General features: G+C 37.4%; 1 pseudogene; it reads right to left on the bottom strand.

Annotated features, from left to right (window-relative positions):
- Nucleotides 1–14,936: 14,936 nt before the first annotated feature.
- LOC100921264 lies at nucleotides 14,937–17,581 on the bottom strand (annotated as a pseudogene).
- Between the last annotated feature and the right edge of the window lie 623 nt (nucleotides 17,582–18,204).

The following is an 18,204-nucleotide window of genomic DNA, read 5'->3' as shown; positions in this document are numbered from 1 at the left end:
GTTCAAATCTGACCTCAGACACGTAACACTTCCTAGCTGTATGATCCTGGGCAAGTCACTTGACCCCAATTGCCTCAGAAAGAAAGAAAGAAAAGAAAAGAAAAGAAATTTGATTATTAGGTTACTTATACTTCAGCTTTGATGGATTATCAGAGATGTGACAGCCTCCCTCTACTCTGCCCTGTTGACACATATAATGTATTTTTTGCTCAACACTAAGCATCAGATTTTAGAAGGAATGATAAGGACATAGATTTGGATCTGGAAAGGATTTTAGAGATCAGCTAATCTAATCTCCTGGTTGTAAAAATGAAGCACCTGAAGGTGAAAGCAGCAAAATGACTTAATAATGACAATAGGTATCATTTATATTGTGTTTTAATCTTCATAATAGCCCTTGGAAGTATGTGTTATTATTATGATTCTCATTTTACAGATGAGGAAACAGACAAGTAAAGATTAAATGACTTGCCCAATGTCACATAGCTAGTAAGTATTTTGTTTGGGATGGATTTTGAACTCAAGTCTTCCTGACTAGGATTCCATACATGACAATATATAGATGCCAGTATAGAGTTTAACCAAGGTTACACAGTGGTGGCAGAGCCCAGATTCAACCCAGATTTTTATTCAAGAGTCTACAACACCATGTTCCTTCTGAAGTTCATTCAAAGGAAGAAGACCAGATTGGGAAATGCATTTGATACCATGTCAAATGAAAATAGTATGAAGGAACCAAACAGCTTTAGCCTAAAGAAGGAAACATGGCATCTGTCTTCCAAGAATATATTTGAAGATTTGTCATGCAAAAGACTTGTTCTACTTGGCTCTGGAGAATGGATTTTACCATTGGGTGAAATTTTCAGGAAAGCAGATTTCTGCATAGTCAACAAAGAAAAGAGAATGATTCAAAAGGGGAATGGAATGCACCAGGAGACAATCAGTTCCTTGACACTAGAGATCTCTCAGCAATGGCAAGATGACCTCTCAGCAAGGATGGCATGGATGGGATTCAGACTTTAAGTAGAGAGTGAATGGGGGAATGACTTACTATTGATTTCAGTTTTTTAAAAAACTTAAACCATTTCATAAAGTGTATCATTCAAATCTGTGTTCCCAAGAGTTGTGTTAAGTAGGATTGAAAAAATATAGACTCAGCTGATGACCAAGATTTTCTCAAATTTTACCCCTGATCTTTCTGATGTGTGGGACTTTAGACAAATCATTTAAATTCCTCAGCCTTCAGTTTTCTCATATGAAAAATGAGGGCTTTGAGTCAGATGGCCTCTGAGGTCCCTTTCAGCCCAAGACTATGTACCAGACAAGTATTCTGTTTGTTAAAGTCAGCTTTCAGACAATCTAATTATGCCATAGGAGTTCAGGGACAGCTAAGTGGCACCTTGTCATATAGCCAGGGCTTGTCTCTAATGTCTCCAGTCCATTTCTCTGCCTCAATCTCTCAGTCATCTTCCATATATGTAGCTCCATGTGTCCAGGCAGTGCTGGTATATGGTAGGAAAAGGGCTGAACTAGTCAAGAATTCTACCTCTAATACTTGCCATCTGTATGACTATGGGATTGGATTCAATCTATGGGAATCTCAATTTTCTCACTAATAAAATGATGATAATGAACCCTATAACACTGAGTTCACTGATCTGTTTTTGTGATCTAGCTCTGATTCTTTATCAATTTAATATGGAAACTCCTTTTACCAATGAAACTAGGTGATTTATTTGTAAATTTTAATCTTTCTTCTTTCTTTTTTTTTTTTTTTCTTTTTCTGCTAAGGCAATTAGGATTGAGTGACTTTTCTGGGGTCACATGACTAGGAAGTATTCAATGTCTTAGGCCAGATTTGAACTCAAGTCCTCCTGACTTCAGCACCAGTGCTCTATCCACTTTGCCATCTAACTGCTTCATAATTTTCAGTCTTAAAGAGTTATGGGGAAAAAGGAGAGATTACTTAACTTGCTTATGGTCACATATTATATGTGTCAGAAACAAGAAGAATCCAAGTCTTCCTAACTGTACAGTAGATCCTCTATCTACTTGTACAAGTCAGGCTGTCTCTTACATGAAGTCTTTATGAGGATCAACAGATGAGATAAACATAAGCAAAGTGTTTTGTAATCTTTAAAGTGTAATATAAATAAAAAATAATCTTTTATTGCTAGCACTCTACTTACTTCCTTGTTGCTGCCATCTCCCAGTCTCCAGGTCACTCCACCAATTTTGTTAATAACCTAAAAAACTGACTTGAGGACTTTGTCTTCTTTTTCTCCCTACCATCATCCTGGGGGCTTCAATACTCTCATCAATGACTCTTCTATCAACCTGACTTCTATTGCATAATCTTTTTTCAGGAACAAACATTTAGAATCACATACAAGTCATGCAGGGTTTTTGTATCTACCATCTTGGTTTTGAAATTCTACTCTCTGACTACTTTCTCCTATTTTTCTTTTCTAGCTTTAAGAGAGAAGATGAAAGATAAATTCTACTTTAGATTGTTGAAGGAAAAGATTCTGGAAAGACTTGAAAAGAGCTGGCAGTCTCCATTACATTCCTCTTCGCAGCTTCTACCTTTAGAGACTGCAAAGTTTCCCTCTGGTTGACATTTAAGAACCTTTTATCTCACTTTCAATAATAGAGCTTCTTCTTTCTGTATTGTCTAGTATGTATTCCCATATACATAACTCTCTGATGTCTCCCTTGCGATGATTTGGATAAATCTTTACCATTCTCTGTGTTTATTGTGGAACTGGTATTTTGCTAGAAAAAGGATCAATTCTTGGATATAGAGCTTGAAGTCTTACTCCCTTCCCTCCCCCACAGTTTGCAAAAAGAAAAGAAGTTACATGAAACCCAGTCACTCCCTAGGTAAACAATATTTAAAGGAGAAAATAGACATGCTTCTATCTCAGTATCCTTTCTTTCTTTCTGATAAGAACAGAGGGACCTCCATGCTGCTTCCCTTTTGGAATGAATGATTGTCTTTATTGGGGAATGGTAAGGGAAGAAAAGCCTGAAGATATCAATTCAGTCCCCCATTAGAGTTACCTGTGAACCTCTCTACACAAAATGATCCATTTCATTATACTAATAAGCCTTGTTTCTGACACTTTCCAGGGACTTAAATGCAGTAAGTTCCATAAGTAAAGGGAATTTCCATTCTGAGAAACAAAAATAATAAAAATAATAATAGCTAGAATTCACATGATGATTTGCAGTTTGCAAAGCTGGCATATCCTATTTCACTTGATTCTCACAAAAACCAAGCAAGACAAATATTATTATTATCCCATTTTATAGATGAGGAAACTGAGACTGAGACAGATTAGTTGACTTGCCCAGGGTCACAAGGCTATTAAGTGGCTGAGGCAAGATTACTGTCTATAATGAGTTACCTAGTTGCCCACTAGCACAAATCATACATCCAGATCACCCTTCTTTATCACCCACCAAAAAGCTTTCAGCTGGACATTCACTGATGTTGACCATCTATACACAATAGTCAAGAATGTCAACTCCAAACTTTTTCTTTCCTTTTCCTATAAGTTCCCAATCTCTCATGGACAGCATATGATCTTGCCTCTCTCCTAACTTACTGAGAAGACTGAGCTCCCTCAGCTCCACTCTCCCCAAACTTATCATCACCACTTTCCTTCTAGTTTTCCTTGGTTTGAGAAGAGGAGGTGTCTCCATTCCTCACTAAGATCAACTCTTTTCCCGTGTCCTTGATGGGACCCTCTCTCCCCTCTTCTAAAAACGTTGCTCCAGTTGGCAATGCTTCTGTCTCAAGAATCTTCAGGGATTTCATGTATCTCTTCCTTTCCATGGCTTTTTCCATGTGCTTATACAGACATGTTCATGTCTCCTCAGTTCTAAAAAAAAGTCTTCCCTTAATCCTTCTAGCCCATCCATATTATCATTTTGTCTGTTATTGTCCCCTTCACTGCTAAAACTCTTGGAAAAATTTTCTTCTGGGGAGATGAATAGATCTGAAATACAATGAATTTTGGAGAAATATATACTCCAAAGACAAAGTAACTTTAGAGGCCAAAGAAACAGAGCTGAGAGGTATGTAAGTAGAGACCCTCAGAATGAATTTTATTTCCTTCTTTATTGGAAGCAAGAAGATAAGCCTGACTGATTCTCTCTTGAAGGAATCTTCCACCATCTAAGAGATTAGCTGCCCATACAGTCTATTCTGATAAAACTAGCCACTAAGAAATGGATTTTCCTGTGGGAATAAACCTGATCTTTACTAAAGCCTTTGACCCCAAGGCTTATAAGATTCCCCATTTCAATTCTGCTTGAAATGCCAATAGTTGGCAACAGAATTCAAGTGGGCCCTAGAAAAATACAAAAGCCTAATCCCCACCCTAAGAAATTGGAATTTCTGTTAGAGAGCAATGTTCCACAACCCTTGATTTCAGAGAGTATACATTCTAACAGAGGAGACAACTTTAAAAGTGTTATAGAGGGTATAGAGGAAAGGAAAGTCATTATCATCTGGAGGGACGGAACCAGAAAAGGCCTCCTGTAGAAGGTGGGATTTGAACTGAATTTTAAAGGAAGTCTGGCAAACCAGGAGGTAGAGGTAAGGGGACAGAGTATTCCAGACCTGGGAATCAGCTAGCTCTAAGGTATGGAGACCTGAGATGGCATGAGGTGTTTAAGGAAAGGCAAATCACTGAATCATAGAGTATGTGGAAAGGAGTAAAGAGTAAGGAGATTGGAAAGGTAGGAAATGGCCAAATGATAAAGAATTTTAAATGCCACAAAGAGACATTTATCCCTGACCACAGTGGATCACTCCATTTAACTGGAAATTCACCATTCCACACCACCATATTTTTCCTTGTCTCTCCATTTATCCAACCGTTCCTCAAGATGCCTTTGTTCCATTTGGAGGAGGAAGGATGAACAACAACCACGTTTCAAAGAGTTCTAAATTCTCCCATTCTTGCTAATGTGAGTTTCCCTAAAGCCTAGACCTTGACCCTATTCTCTCTATATATACTTTCCCTTAGCAATAACATTTAAAAATAAGTTTATGAAACCCAGGTTAAGATCCCTTGTTCTCGAACCAGATATACCCTTCCTTGCCTGGCCTTTAGATTCTTTCAGTAAATGCTACACACATCCAGAGAGAGAACTATGGAGACTGGATGTGGATCAAAGCATAGTATTTTCACCTTATTTGTTTGCTCTTTCTCATAGTTTTTTCCCTTTTGATCTGATTTTTCTTGTACAACATGACAAATATGGAAATATATTTAAAGGATTGTAGATGTTTAACCTTTATCAGATTGCTTCCTGTCTTGGAGAGGAGAAAGGTAAGGGAGAAAGAAAAATTCAAAATTCACAATCTTAAGAAATGAATGTTGAAAATTATCTTCATGTGTATTTAGAGAAATAAAACACTATTGAGGAGGAAAAAGTAAATAAATAAATAAATTCCTTTGTTGCTTGATTGCAATCTAATTTTCTAATCCTTATTACAAATTATTGTTCTTCACAAACTATATGGAGACTTCTTCACCCACAAGACCACATCACTTGTCCTCCAGATTTCTGCCTCTCAGAACCCCTGGACTTCGTTCAAGACATAACTAAGCCTCCACTTGCCTGAGTCACTGGTAGGATAAGTGAAGAGGGGACCCCGAAACTCTGAAAATCCTTGAAAGAGAAAATCTCCTTCAACTCTGCTTCAGTGAGGGACTTTGCCCTGAGGGACAAACAGTTTCACCCTGTTATCTGGGTGGGGTTGGCTCAGTAGAGAAACTCATTGAATTCAATTCAAATTCTAACTCAAGCTGAAACCTGTAGAGGAGCCAACTTGGGACTCCACCCACGGGCCCCCTTCAGCTTGTAGCCAAAGCTCTCATTATAAAAAGAGCCAAACTAAAATCCTCTCTTTGCAGAGCTTCCAAACATGCCAGCTCCATGGTTGGCATGCTAAGGGACTCTGTCCACTGGAATATTCTTTTCCAGTGCCATCCTCTCTTTACCCTCACCTATTTCCTAACCAGACTTTATGCCTCTCTGTCAGGATTTCTAACCTTACTTCCAATCCCCATAATAAACCCTTTTATCAATCTAGGTTTCTGTTTCTGTATTCTTTTACAGAGAACCTCCACCAGAAGGGAGTCCCCAAAATTCCCAACCCTTGTGCCAAATTCCGAGGGATTGCAGGGGAACCAAACCTCTCCATTTGGTTCCCTGAACCCTACACCTGCCACCAGACCTTATCATTTAACTCCCTGACCACCACAAACCCTAATTTTATTTTGGTTCCCTAAATCGAAACCTCATCATAAGGAAGTTAGGAAAATGAATGGATTTCAGAGGAAAGGAAAGAAAGAATTATTTATTAAATCTACAATGCACCAGGCATAGTTTAAGTACATTCTTATGAGGTAGATTCATCATTATTATCCATTTTACTTGTACTGTTCTACTGAAATTATTTATCCAGATTCATACAGCTAAGAAAGCAACTATGGTAGAAAGTGAATTCAGATCTTCCTGGCTCCAAGTGTAGTAATCCATTAGGTACAACCCATCTATTTCAACCTAGACGTTTTAGGGTGATTGAGGAAGGAGATTTAGATTCTAGCTCCTGTTCCGCTACTTACTAACCAAGGAGTCTCAAGCAAGTTATCTTCAATCCTATTTCCTCATTTACAATATGAAGAAGAAATTGAACCAGGATGATTTCCTTCTTTCTTTCTTTTTTTGAGGCAATTTGGGTTACGTAACTTTTGGGGGGGCCACACAGCAAGTGAGTTCAAATGTCTGAAGCTGGATTTGAACTTGGGTTCTAGAACTAGGATGACTTTTAAAGCTCCTTCAATGTCTAATATTTCTTTGTCTCTTTAATATTCTCTTTTCAAGGCCAAATTGTCTTCTTGAAATGTCATCTCTGGAGCTGACATTTTCTTCTAGAAAATTGCTACTTTTTCTTTTTGAAAGGTCAGGAAAGCAGTAGGGTATCCCCATTCATATACTTGAAGATTTATCCATGTGGGTCAAAGGCTGAGAGTGTTTCATGTTCTTAAGTGAGAGCTTATTTAAGGAAGTAGACTAGAGGACATATAGTAAGCATTCTCCATATTTAAACACTTTACTAGAGCAGCTAATTTCATGTGATGATTCTTTCTTCTAAAAGACAGCTTAATTTAATTTAACATTTTTCCCCAGTTACATTTAAAAACAAAAAATTTTTACATGTATTTTTAAAATTTTTGAGTTCTAGGTTCTCTCCCTTATCTTCACCCACAATTAAGAAACCACTTGTGAAGTAAATGTTTTGCATTGAGAACCACAACATTTCTTTAGCCTTATTTTCTCCTTCAAGTTTAGCTGGGAAATAAAATCCTCTCAATTCTCCCCTGGAAATACCTCCCATCCATATCTTACTTTCCCGCCTCCCACCAGTCACCCATCTAAAATGGGCAGTCTTATTCATATACACTAGAGGCAAAGCTTGTATTGCAGAAACCTCTAAACAGATCTTGGGGCAGCTAAATGGCTGAACAAGGCACAGTCAAGATTCCAAATTCAGATTCAGATACATATTAGTTGTGGACAAATCATTTAATTCTGTTTGGCTCAGTTTCCTCATTTATGAAGTGAACTGGAGAAGAAATTGGCCATTATCTTTGCCCAGAAAACCCCAGAGTTTTTATTGTGTCACAGAGAATCAGACAAAACTCAGCAACAAGTAAACAGATGTTGCTTCCTCTGCTCTGCTCCTCCTGCCACCTGAGCTTTCATATGAGCTTTTCATATTTCTTACATATAGATATATATATCTATCCTTATATTCCTTATATATAGATTTGGTCAAAACTGTAGGGGCTTCCTGAGTAAAATTTTGTAACCTTTGACTTTCATTCAAAGCCCTAACAATCTGATGGCATCCTAATTTTTTTTCAGCTTTCTCCTAATATTCCTTCTAAGAGGAAATACACTCCCACTGAATATGTCCTGAACAGAAATGCATTCTTAGACAAAAATGGAGACAAGATTAGAAAAGAAGCAATAAATTGGGAAAACATTTTTACATTTAAGGGTTCTGATAAAGGTCTCATTTCCAAAATATATAGAGAATTGACTCAAATTTATAAGAATTCAAGCCATTCTCAAATTGATAAATGGTCAAAGGATATGAACAGACAATTTTCAGGTGAGGAAATTAAAATTATTTCTAGTCATATGAAAAGGTTCTCTAAATCATTATTAGTCAGAGAAATGCAAATTAAGACAACTTTGAGATACCACTACACACCTCTCAGATTGGGTAAGATGACAGGAAAAGATAATGACAAATGCTGTAGGGGATGTGTGAAAACTGGCTCACTGATGCATTGTTGGCAGAGTTGTGAATGGATCCAACCATTCTAGAGAGCAATTTGGAACTATGTCCAAAGAATTATCAAATTGTCAATACCCTTTGTTGCTGGGCCTATATCCCAAAGAGATCTTAAAGGAGGGAAAGGGACCCACATATACAAAAATGTTTGTGGCAGTCCTTTTTGTGTTGGTAAGAAACTGGAAACTGAGTGGATGCCCATCAATTGGAGAATGGCTGGATAAGTTATTGGCATGTGAATGTTATGGAATATTATTTTTCTGTAAGAAATGATCAACAGGATGATTTCAGAGACACCTAGAGAGACTTACAAGAACTGATGCTAAGTAAAATGAGCAGAACCAGGAGATCATTACACACAGCAACAACAAGATTATACAATGATCAATTCTGATGGATGTGACTCTTCCCAATAATGAGATGATTCAGACCAGTTCCGATGATCTTGTGATGAAGAGAGCCATCTACATCCAGAGAGAGGACTGTAGGAACTGAGTCTAGAACACAACACAGCATTTTCACTCTTTTTATTGTTATTTGCTTGCATTTTTTTTCTTTCCCATTTTTTTTTCCTGTTTGATCTGATTTTTCTTGTGCAGCAAGATAATTGTATAAACATGCTTATATATCTTAGAATTTAACATGTACAATATAAAAAAGAAATTAAAAAAAAAGAAATATGTGTTGAATTGAATTGAAGTATATGCCTTTCCAAGCTCCTCGGGCAAGAAAATACTTTTCCTAGAGATACAAAAGACAAATTTTCCCACCACCATGCCAATGCATAAAAAATATTTGTCCACATTGTACACAGCAGCAACAAGATAATGTGATGATCAACTGTGATGGACTTGGCTTTTTTCAACAATTAGGTGGTTTAGGCCAATTCCAATAGACTTGTGATGAAGAGAGCCATTTGCATCCAGCGAGGACTATGGGGAGTGAATATGGATCACAAGATAGTATTTTCACTTTTTTGTTGCTTTTTTTTCTCATTTTCCCCCTTTTTGATCTGATTTTTCATGTGTTTCATGATATATGTGTAAATATGTTTAGAAAAATTGCATTTATTTAACTTATATTGGATTATTTGCTGTAGGGGAGGAGAGAGTGAAAGGGAAGGAGAAAAATTTAAAACACAAGGTTTTGCAAGGGTGAATGTTGAAAACTATCTTTGCATGTATTTTGAAAATAAAAAGCTATTGATGTAGTGGATAGAGCACCAGCCCTGAAGTCAGGAGGACCTGAGTTCAAATCTAGCCTCACACACTTAATACTTCCTGGCTGTGAGACCCTGGACAAGTCACTTAATCCCAATTGCCTCAGTGAAAAGAAAAGAAAAAAAAAAAAAGAAAGAAAAGCTACTATTGAAATAAAATTGATTTTAAAAAATACTTCTCCAAGGACAATCTCTGACATAAGTTCAGAGAAATGGGTAGTTTCTATGACTGTCAGGCCAAACTTCAATAAAATTATGAGTTTAGCTGATTTTTAAAAAATTAAATTAACCAGATGTTTTGACCTTACATAGATTCTGTTACAATGAAACTATGATTATGATCATTCCTAAGTTTCACCTGTGATAAGGACATTATTTTGTCCATATAATGCTTAGGATAAAAAATTAAATGATTTTAGAAAATTCAGGAAAAAAATTTAAATTTCATATAGATTAAACAAATTTCACTTACCTCCTTCTTTGCAATTAAAAAATAAAACAAAGTGAAGAAAAAAGTCATAAAACTGTGAAGAAGCAATAGTTTCTTGGAAATTAATTTCATGAGCAAAAGCAAAAAGCTCCTGCCTTAGTGTGAGACCAGGAGGTATCAACCTCTGATAGCTGCTGCCTCTGTGCCTGGAATAGGGTGACCAGGGCTTTCAATCATCTGTACTCTGCATGTTCTAACTTCTCGCCCCATCTAAGAGATTACAACTAGGTCAGATGAGGGACACCAGCCTAGAGACTTCCAAGTTATAAACAAAGTAATTTTGTGTTAATTTGGTTAAGCCCTAGAGGCCCAAGAAGACTTTATTCTCCATAGGGAAAAACTAGAGAGAAAAGAGAATATTAGAAAAGAGAGTATCAGTCCATAGTGAAAAGGGTACAGAGAGGTCAAGGAGAATGAAGATTTAGAAACCATTGGTAACTTTGGAAAAAACAGTTTTGGTGGAATGGTCAGTTTGGAAGCCAGACTATAAGGAGGTAAGAATGAAAGGGAAAAATAGAAGCACTTATTGTAGATGACCTTTTTAAGGAGTTTAGCTACAAAGGGTAGAACAGATGTAGGAAAATACTGGGGATGGAAGAATTGAGTGGGAGTTTTTTTCAGGATAAGGAGACATAGGCATATGTAACCTGTAAGGAATGAGCCAACTGGATGAGAGTGATAAAAAATAAGTTGAAGAATGGATATGCCAGAGGCGATACTCTGTTGAAGAAGATAGGATGGAACAGGGTCTCTTGGATGGATTAAGAGGTTAGCCTTGGTAAGGAATAAAACCACTTTATAATATGAGAAAGGGGTGAAGGAAAAGAAAGGGGAAGAAGGCACTTGACTAATAGGAGATAAGAGCTGATGGTGAATGGCCTCAGTGAATCAATGTTTTCAACTAAGAGAGTAGGGGTTGAAAGAACCACGGGAGACTTGAGGATGAATCAAAAGTTTTGGAGGAAATTTTGTAACATAAATTTGTATTAGATCCAGTCACAGTGGTTGAATGATTTTCTCCAATTTCTTCAACAGCACATGTGTATGATGGGAGTGACTCAAGGCAGATATAACTGGGGATTTGATAAAGGGGCTAGGAAGTCAAGAGAGAAGGACACTGGAAGATTGGAGTCAAGATAGAAAGGAAAAGAGAGAGTGACTAGTGCAGTGGCCTGGGAGAGAACTGAAAGATCAAAGGATTACAGGTCATAATGTGGATGATGAGTAGGGTTTCATAAGAAAAGGCAGAGGAAAAGATGAAAAACCAATAGATTATGGCCAAATAAGAGGATTTTAGAATTTTTGACCATTTATGGGTGATGAAAAGATCAAGGGTATGACCAGCTTTGAGTATGGCTGAGGTTAAGTAGTCCTAGGAGGTGAATAGGTTAAAGATGTCAGTGGTTAGAGTATTTGAGGGAAAATCAATATGTATGTTAAATTCTTCTAGAGTGAGGATAGGATCTGAAGAGGAAAGAAAAATTGTGAGCCAAGTATGGAACTCATTAAGGAGGGAAGGGAAGTGACCTAGAGTCTGTAGACAACGGCTAACAGGATTTTGATTGGGTGATAGATTTGAATAGAATGAATCTCAAAGGAAGAGAGGTTCCTTACTCATAGCGGAAGGGGAAGAATCTGGAAGTAGCAATGCAGAGTAGAGTGTATTCAGGTTCCCCTGCCTCAATCAGTGAGCTAAGGGCAGCCTGAAAGTAAAGTTAGTACTGGAAAAGGTAGACAGGGAGGGTATGTCATCAGGGAGGAGCTAGGTTTCAGTGAGATCTAATCATTGGAAGGATTGGAGAAGAAATGCTTTAAGATAAAGGAAAGTTTGTTGGAGTGGAACAGGCATTCCAGAGGGCACATGTAGAGGGTAGAATGAAATTAGGATGAAACTTTGGGGTGAGAGAGTTGAGAATAGGAATGAAGACCCAGATGGTTGGGAATATGAAATAAGGTTCGGATGATAATCTATAGGAATACAGAATCACTGAAAGGTGAAAGGTATGTCCTAGTGAGAGAATTTTTATTATTAAGTGGAAGATGCCTCTTCTCTATCCTCAAGGAGAGACCCAGCAGAATATGGGAGCTTTCAAGTCAAAGGGACTTGTGTTGGAGGTTCTTCATATTGCAACTGACAAATGGGACTGGCAAAAGGTTGCCTTGTTCTGGTAGGGATGAAAGTCATTGCTAAGGAAAATGGAAGATGTCTGATCCAGTCCCTAGCAGTTTTTCCTTAGGAAACATTGCCCTGAGCAAGAGATTCAATTCAATTCAATAAACATTTATTAAGCACCTACTCTGTGTGTGACACAGTGCTAAGGCTGACTAGGAAGGTTCAAGGAGAAGGCACAGATTCTCTCTGCCGATGGAAGACACCCTAATTGCTTCCTTTTAGGAAACATGCTCAATCCAGCAAAAGATGGAGGGCGCAAAGCTCTTTTGCTCTAGTAGAATATCTAATACATACAAATATAGTACCTGGAGTTCTCTCCTCCTATCTGAATGATACTCCAGATTCATAGCAAATTTTATTAACCAACAGAAACACAAAATCCATATTTCACAGGCCCCCATTATTTTACTAAGCAACCTAATGATACATTATTTCAAAGCAAAAGAAATTTAATTATACAGTGTAGCAAAGTACACAGTGTAGCAGTGCAGCAAAAACAGTGTAGCAGCACAGTGTTGTAGCAGTGTAGTAAACAGTGTAGCAGTGTAGCAAAATGAGTAACAAGAAGAAATTTCCCAAAACTACAATAAGATATCAGAGAAAGATGTCCCCAAGGAATATACAAGTAGGAAACACATATGGCCAGGGAGCTCTCATGAAACACATTTAACCAGCAAAATTCATGCATTTGCCATTATTTAGTCCCCTGTAGGGAGCAGTTAGATGGCACAGAAGAAAGAGTCCAGAGCCTTGAGTCAGAAAGACCTGAACTGCAGTCCAATCTCAGATACTAATTAGTGGGTAGGACCCTAGATCCCTCAGTTTCCTCATCTGGAAAATGAGCTAGAGATGGGAATGGCAAATCACTCCAGTATTTTTGCCAAGAACAACTCAAAAGAAGTCATGAAGAATCAGACACACAACAAAAACCATGAAGAGCCACCAGTGTCCTCTGATGATACATGATTCAGGGTTCTCTAATGTTCTATGTGAGTCATTTGAGCACTCTACTGGTTGTCTTCTGATTTGCCCTTTCTATGTTCTTTCTAGCAAAGGCAGAGATCTACATTTGTTGATATATACAGTCCTAGAGGCCAGTGCCACCTACAAATAGCTATGTAGCTAGCAAAAGTTAGCAAAAACCCTTTGGTTAAGATAGAACCACATAAGAAAATTTTAATTTGATTTAATATCAAACCTTCAATGTTCCACAAGATACTAGTATGAGTTTTCACTTAAATTCTGATCAATTTTTTTTTAAAAATATGTTAAAATTATTTTCTTTTTAAATTTTAATTGCAAATTCTCTCTCCTTCCCCATTCACCAAGAAGATTAAGATATCATTATACCTGTGAAATCACTCAAAATATAATTCTGTACTAGTCATATTTCCAAAAAAAAAAAAAAAAGGAAGAAGAAAAAAGTGAGAAAATTAAGCTTTAATTTATACTCTGGGTTCATCAGATCTCTTTCTGGTATAGGATGTAGGAAGATAGAATTTTTTTTCATCATGAGTCCTTTAGAACTGTCTTGGATTGTTGCATTGATCAAACTTGCCAAGTCTTTCATAGTTGACCATCATTATAACAATATTGCTGTTACTGTGATCAACTGGTTCTTCTCAATTCATTTTTCATCAGTTCATATATGTCTTGCCATGTTCCTCTGATACCACCCCCTTCATCATTTACCACAGCACAATAGAACTCCATCACAATCCTATGCTGCAACTTGTTTAGCCATTCCCCAGTTAATGAGTAACTGCTTGGTTTCCAATTCTTCACCACCACAGAAAGAGCTATCAGATCTTTTCTAATACCATGATACCAATTGTGCTTCTTGTAAATGATTCAGGGAGCAAAATTGATATGGCTGAGTAGAGCTGGTGGACTTGGCTTTGCCCTACTCTCCCCTCCTGTCCCTCCCATCAACCAAATGATTACATTAATTATACATAAAATGCAGTAAGATATGATATATTAAGTAAATTGAAGTGGTGAAAAAGAAAATACTTTATGAGGTCAAGGAGTGAAAGTAATTATTTACTAGGGGGTGAGAGAAGTTTTCATGGAGCACATAACTTCTCAGCTGGGTTTTAAATTCTGGATAGGAATTGAATTGGAAGAGAAGCAGAAAGAAGACAGTCCAGGCAAAGGCAACAATATGAGCAAAGATTGGAATAAAGGGGATGGATAGATAGGACATATAATATTAAGCATGATCTAATGGACAGCATTATGAAACAACTTCATTCCTTTCCAGGGCCAGCTTTTGATCTATTCTCTGTCCTGGCTCACTGAACTATCATTGGCAAGGTTTATACATATATTTAATCTATTTGCTAAGCCAGGTCAAGCTTCCTAGCTATCCCCAGAAACTTTATGGAAAAAAGTACACTGATCAAATTAATGTTCATATATGGGGTATTTGTAATGTCATCTGTATTTAAAAGAAACAAGACAGTGTTTTAGAGATTATGGCAGACTTGGGAAAATCACTGAAATGGTTAATAAGGATACCAGTGCATAGTGTTTAATAACTTGATAATAAAAAAAATTAAATATAGTGACAAAAAATCTAGTAAAGCACATGTGACAGTATTACATGTATTATTTCTTTTCTTTCTGATGACCTAATTTATAACCTCACTTTTATTCCCACCATAGGTTAGGAGACATTGATCTAAACAGCTGAATCACAGGATGACACAAACCCTTCAAATAGTTTCTTCAGGGTATCCTTGACATCCTTGTTTCTCAGGCTGTAGATGATGGGATTTAACATGGGGGTAACGATGCAGAACAGAACAGAGGCCAGGATGTCCACATCCAAGGAGTAGCCTGAGCTGGGCCGGTCATAGTTGAAATTGATGGTTCCATAGTAGATGACCACCACAGTGAGATGAGAGGCACAGGTGGAGAAGGCTTTCTGCCTCCCTTGAGCAGACTGAATCTTCAGAATGGCAGAGATAATGAGGATATAGGAGACAGCAGTGAACAGGCAGGGACTCAGACCAAAGGTGGCACTGGATACATACAGTGCAACCTCATTGGCCGAAGTATCTGAGCAGGAGAGCTTCAGGAGCAGAGGGATATCACAGAGAAAATGGCTGATTTGATTAGGACCACACAAACTGAGAGTTGCTGTGAGTCCTGTGTGCATCAGAGAATTCACTATACTGTACAACCAAGTCCCAGCTGCTAAATATGCACAGACTCTCTTGCTCATGAGGACTGGGTAGCGTAGTGGATGGCAAATGGCCACAAACCTATCATAAGCCATAACAGCCAACAGGACACACTCACAGCCTGCAAAGGTAACAAGGAAAAAGATCTGGGCCAGGCAACCTTCATAGGAAATGGTCTTCTTTTCTTGGAAGAAGTTTACTAGAATAATGGGGACGGTGGTGGATGTGTAGCAGATGTCCAGGAAAGACAAATTACTGAGGAAATAATACATAGGGGTGTGAAGGACAGGGTTGATCTTAATTGCAGCTAATATGAGAGTATTTCCTAAGATGGTTGTCAAGTAAATAATTAAAAACAAGAGAAAAAACAATCCCTGAAGGTCAGGGTGGTTTGAAAATCCCAGGAAGATGAATTCCATGACAGTTGTATGGTTTTTCCTTTCTTTGAATTCCTTAGTGGCTGAAAAGAAAAGTAGGAGACACAACAATTGGACAATAGAAACTGAGACGAAATACAAAAAGAGCTCACAAGGTGAAAACTGTTCCCACTCTAGCCATAATAACAGCCATTAGTAGATCTGACAAGTTCATTCTTTCTCCTTTCCATGGCTCCTTTAGGCCAAAGTACACAATGAAGAAACTGAGATTCTAAGTTCTATACTGGGCCTCATAGAACATCTAGTTCCCTTATCTGACTAATTATACTAAAGACACAAACCATTAATTTCTGATGAAAAAGAAAAGAGGTCATCAAAAGAGAATGTTGTGGTTAGGTGCAAAGGCACTACTTCAAGCTATTCCTTTTTTAAATGAAGGAATAGACTATTGAAACAAAGGCAAGCAAAGGAAAATAAATATATAAAAAGATGCCAATCAGTTAAGGAAGATCTAAATAAATTATTGTATATATGATGAATAGAAAGAAGTATAGAAAGACTTATATGAGCTGAATCCAAGTGAAGTAAGCAGAGATAGGAAAACAATATTCACAATGCCTACAGAAGTAGCAATGGAAAGAAAACCATAGTTAGTTGACCTTTATTCTTAGAGGAGATAAAAATGACATCACTATGTTGGAGTTAAGGTATAGTGTGTCCAAATGTAGATGATAAGACTAATACAAGCTCAGAAGGCTCTACTACAGGTAAAGTACAAATAGTTCCTATGAACATTTGGAGTGAAGATGTTTCTAAATTTGCACATCTCAAATTTCTTTTGAGCTACTAGAATTCTGCTTCATTCATAGAACACAATGTCTTCTTTAATGCAGGTACACTATGCTGGATGATCTTTTGTCATCGCCTTCCATGTCACACAATCAATTCCAAAGTGTACATCATAGAGACCTTGAGAGTATACCTTCCTTTGAACTTCCTTTGAACACTATGTCGGATTGTGTTCTTAGAACTTCTCCATCAAATAGTCTTGTAGGCAAAAGGACATTTGGCATTTGAACAAATGGCCCACCTATCAGAGTTGTGTTCTCTACAGTAGAGTTTGGATACTTGGCAGTTTAGTTTAAGAAAGGACATCCAGGGTCCAGTACCTTATCTTGCCAGATGATCTTCAGAATCTTCCTAAAACAATTCACATAGAAGTAATTCAGTTTCCTGTCACGGTCCTTATATTTTGCAAAGGCTTCACAAGCATTATTGAATGCTATCATGACAATGGCTCTAGGACCTTTAGTTTGTTAGGCAATTTATATCTTGTCTCTTCCACACTTTCCTTTAGAGCCTCCCAAACCCTGAGCCAGCTCTGGCAATGGGTACATCAATCTTGTCAGCTATGTGTACATTCCTAGAAATTACATCCCTTATCAAGGTAAATGAACCTATTCACAGCATGCAAAATTTCTCCATTTGCTATAACTAAATGCTATACTCATTTCCCTATGGATGGTGTGCTGGATGAGATTTTCTTGGTGTTGATTGTTAAGCCAAAATTAATATAAGCATCAAAGAATGGATCTGTTGAATGCTCTGTTACATCTCAAAAATTCATGAACTGCCTCTCTCTCAACTTAAGTCTTGGCTTGTAGTCTTTTCAGATGAAACAATTTATCACCAGTGTAGTAGTTGACCTTAATGCCATTTTTGTCCCCATTGAAGGTTTCTGACAACATTGCAAAAAACATGTCATGTCCTTATCACTAAGGAATTTAACTCCATCAGTACTGAGGTTGTGAGATGCCCCATAGATCTTTGGTCCATTAATACTCTTCAGGGCATCATAAAAGCACTTTGGAGTATTACAATCAGAATAAAACTAAATTTCATCTGCCTTCTTACTGACCCAAGAATCCTGTATCTTTATAAGCTTATCTTGTACTTTACTTTAGATGATGTTAAATACTGCTTTCTTAAAAATGAAAGAACTATCCTGGAGGCAAATCCTGTGTTCTTATTTTTCATTTACCAGCTTCTGAATTTTACCATAATTTTTGTCGAACCAATCTTGATATTTGTGAGTGTTCTGTCCCAGATGAATAAATGCAGTGCTCTACACCAATCTCTGAAAGCTACTCACTTCTTTTCTGCTCCATTGTTTTCAAGAATGTGTTGGCTCAGTTTTCCTCCCAAGTTAGCAATGAACTGTTCCTGCTCAGAGAAATCCCCTAATCAGATGACAATTTTGTCTTAGAGCTGCTGCTTTTGTGGAATGAGACTATTTAGCTTCAAAAGGATAAGTCTATGATCAGTCCAGCACTCTGTGCCACACACTGCCTTCAACACTCAATTATACTAT

This window comes from Sarcophilus harrisii, chromosome 4 (assembly GCF_902635505.1).
Source record: "Sarcophilus harrisii chromosome 4, mSarHar1.11, whole genome shotgun sequence".
In the NCBI taxonomy this organism is placed as follows: domain Eukaryota; kingdom Metazoa; phylum Chordata; class Mammalia; order Dasyuromorphia; family Dasyuridae; genus Sarcophilus; species Sarcophilus harrisii.
This window is presented reverse-complemented; position numbering and strand designations above follow the sequence as displayed.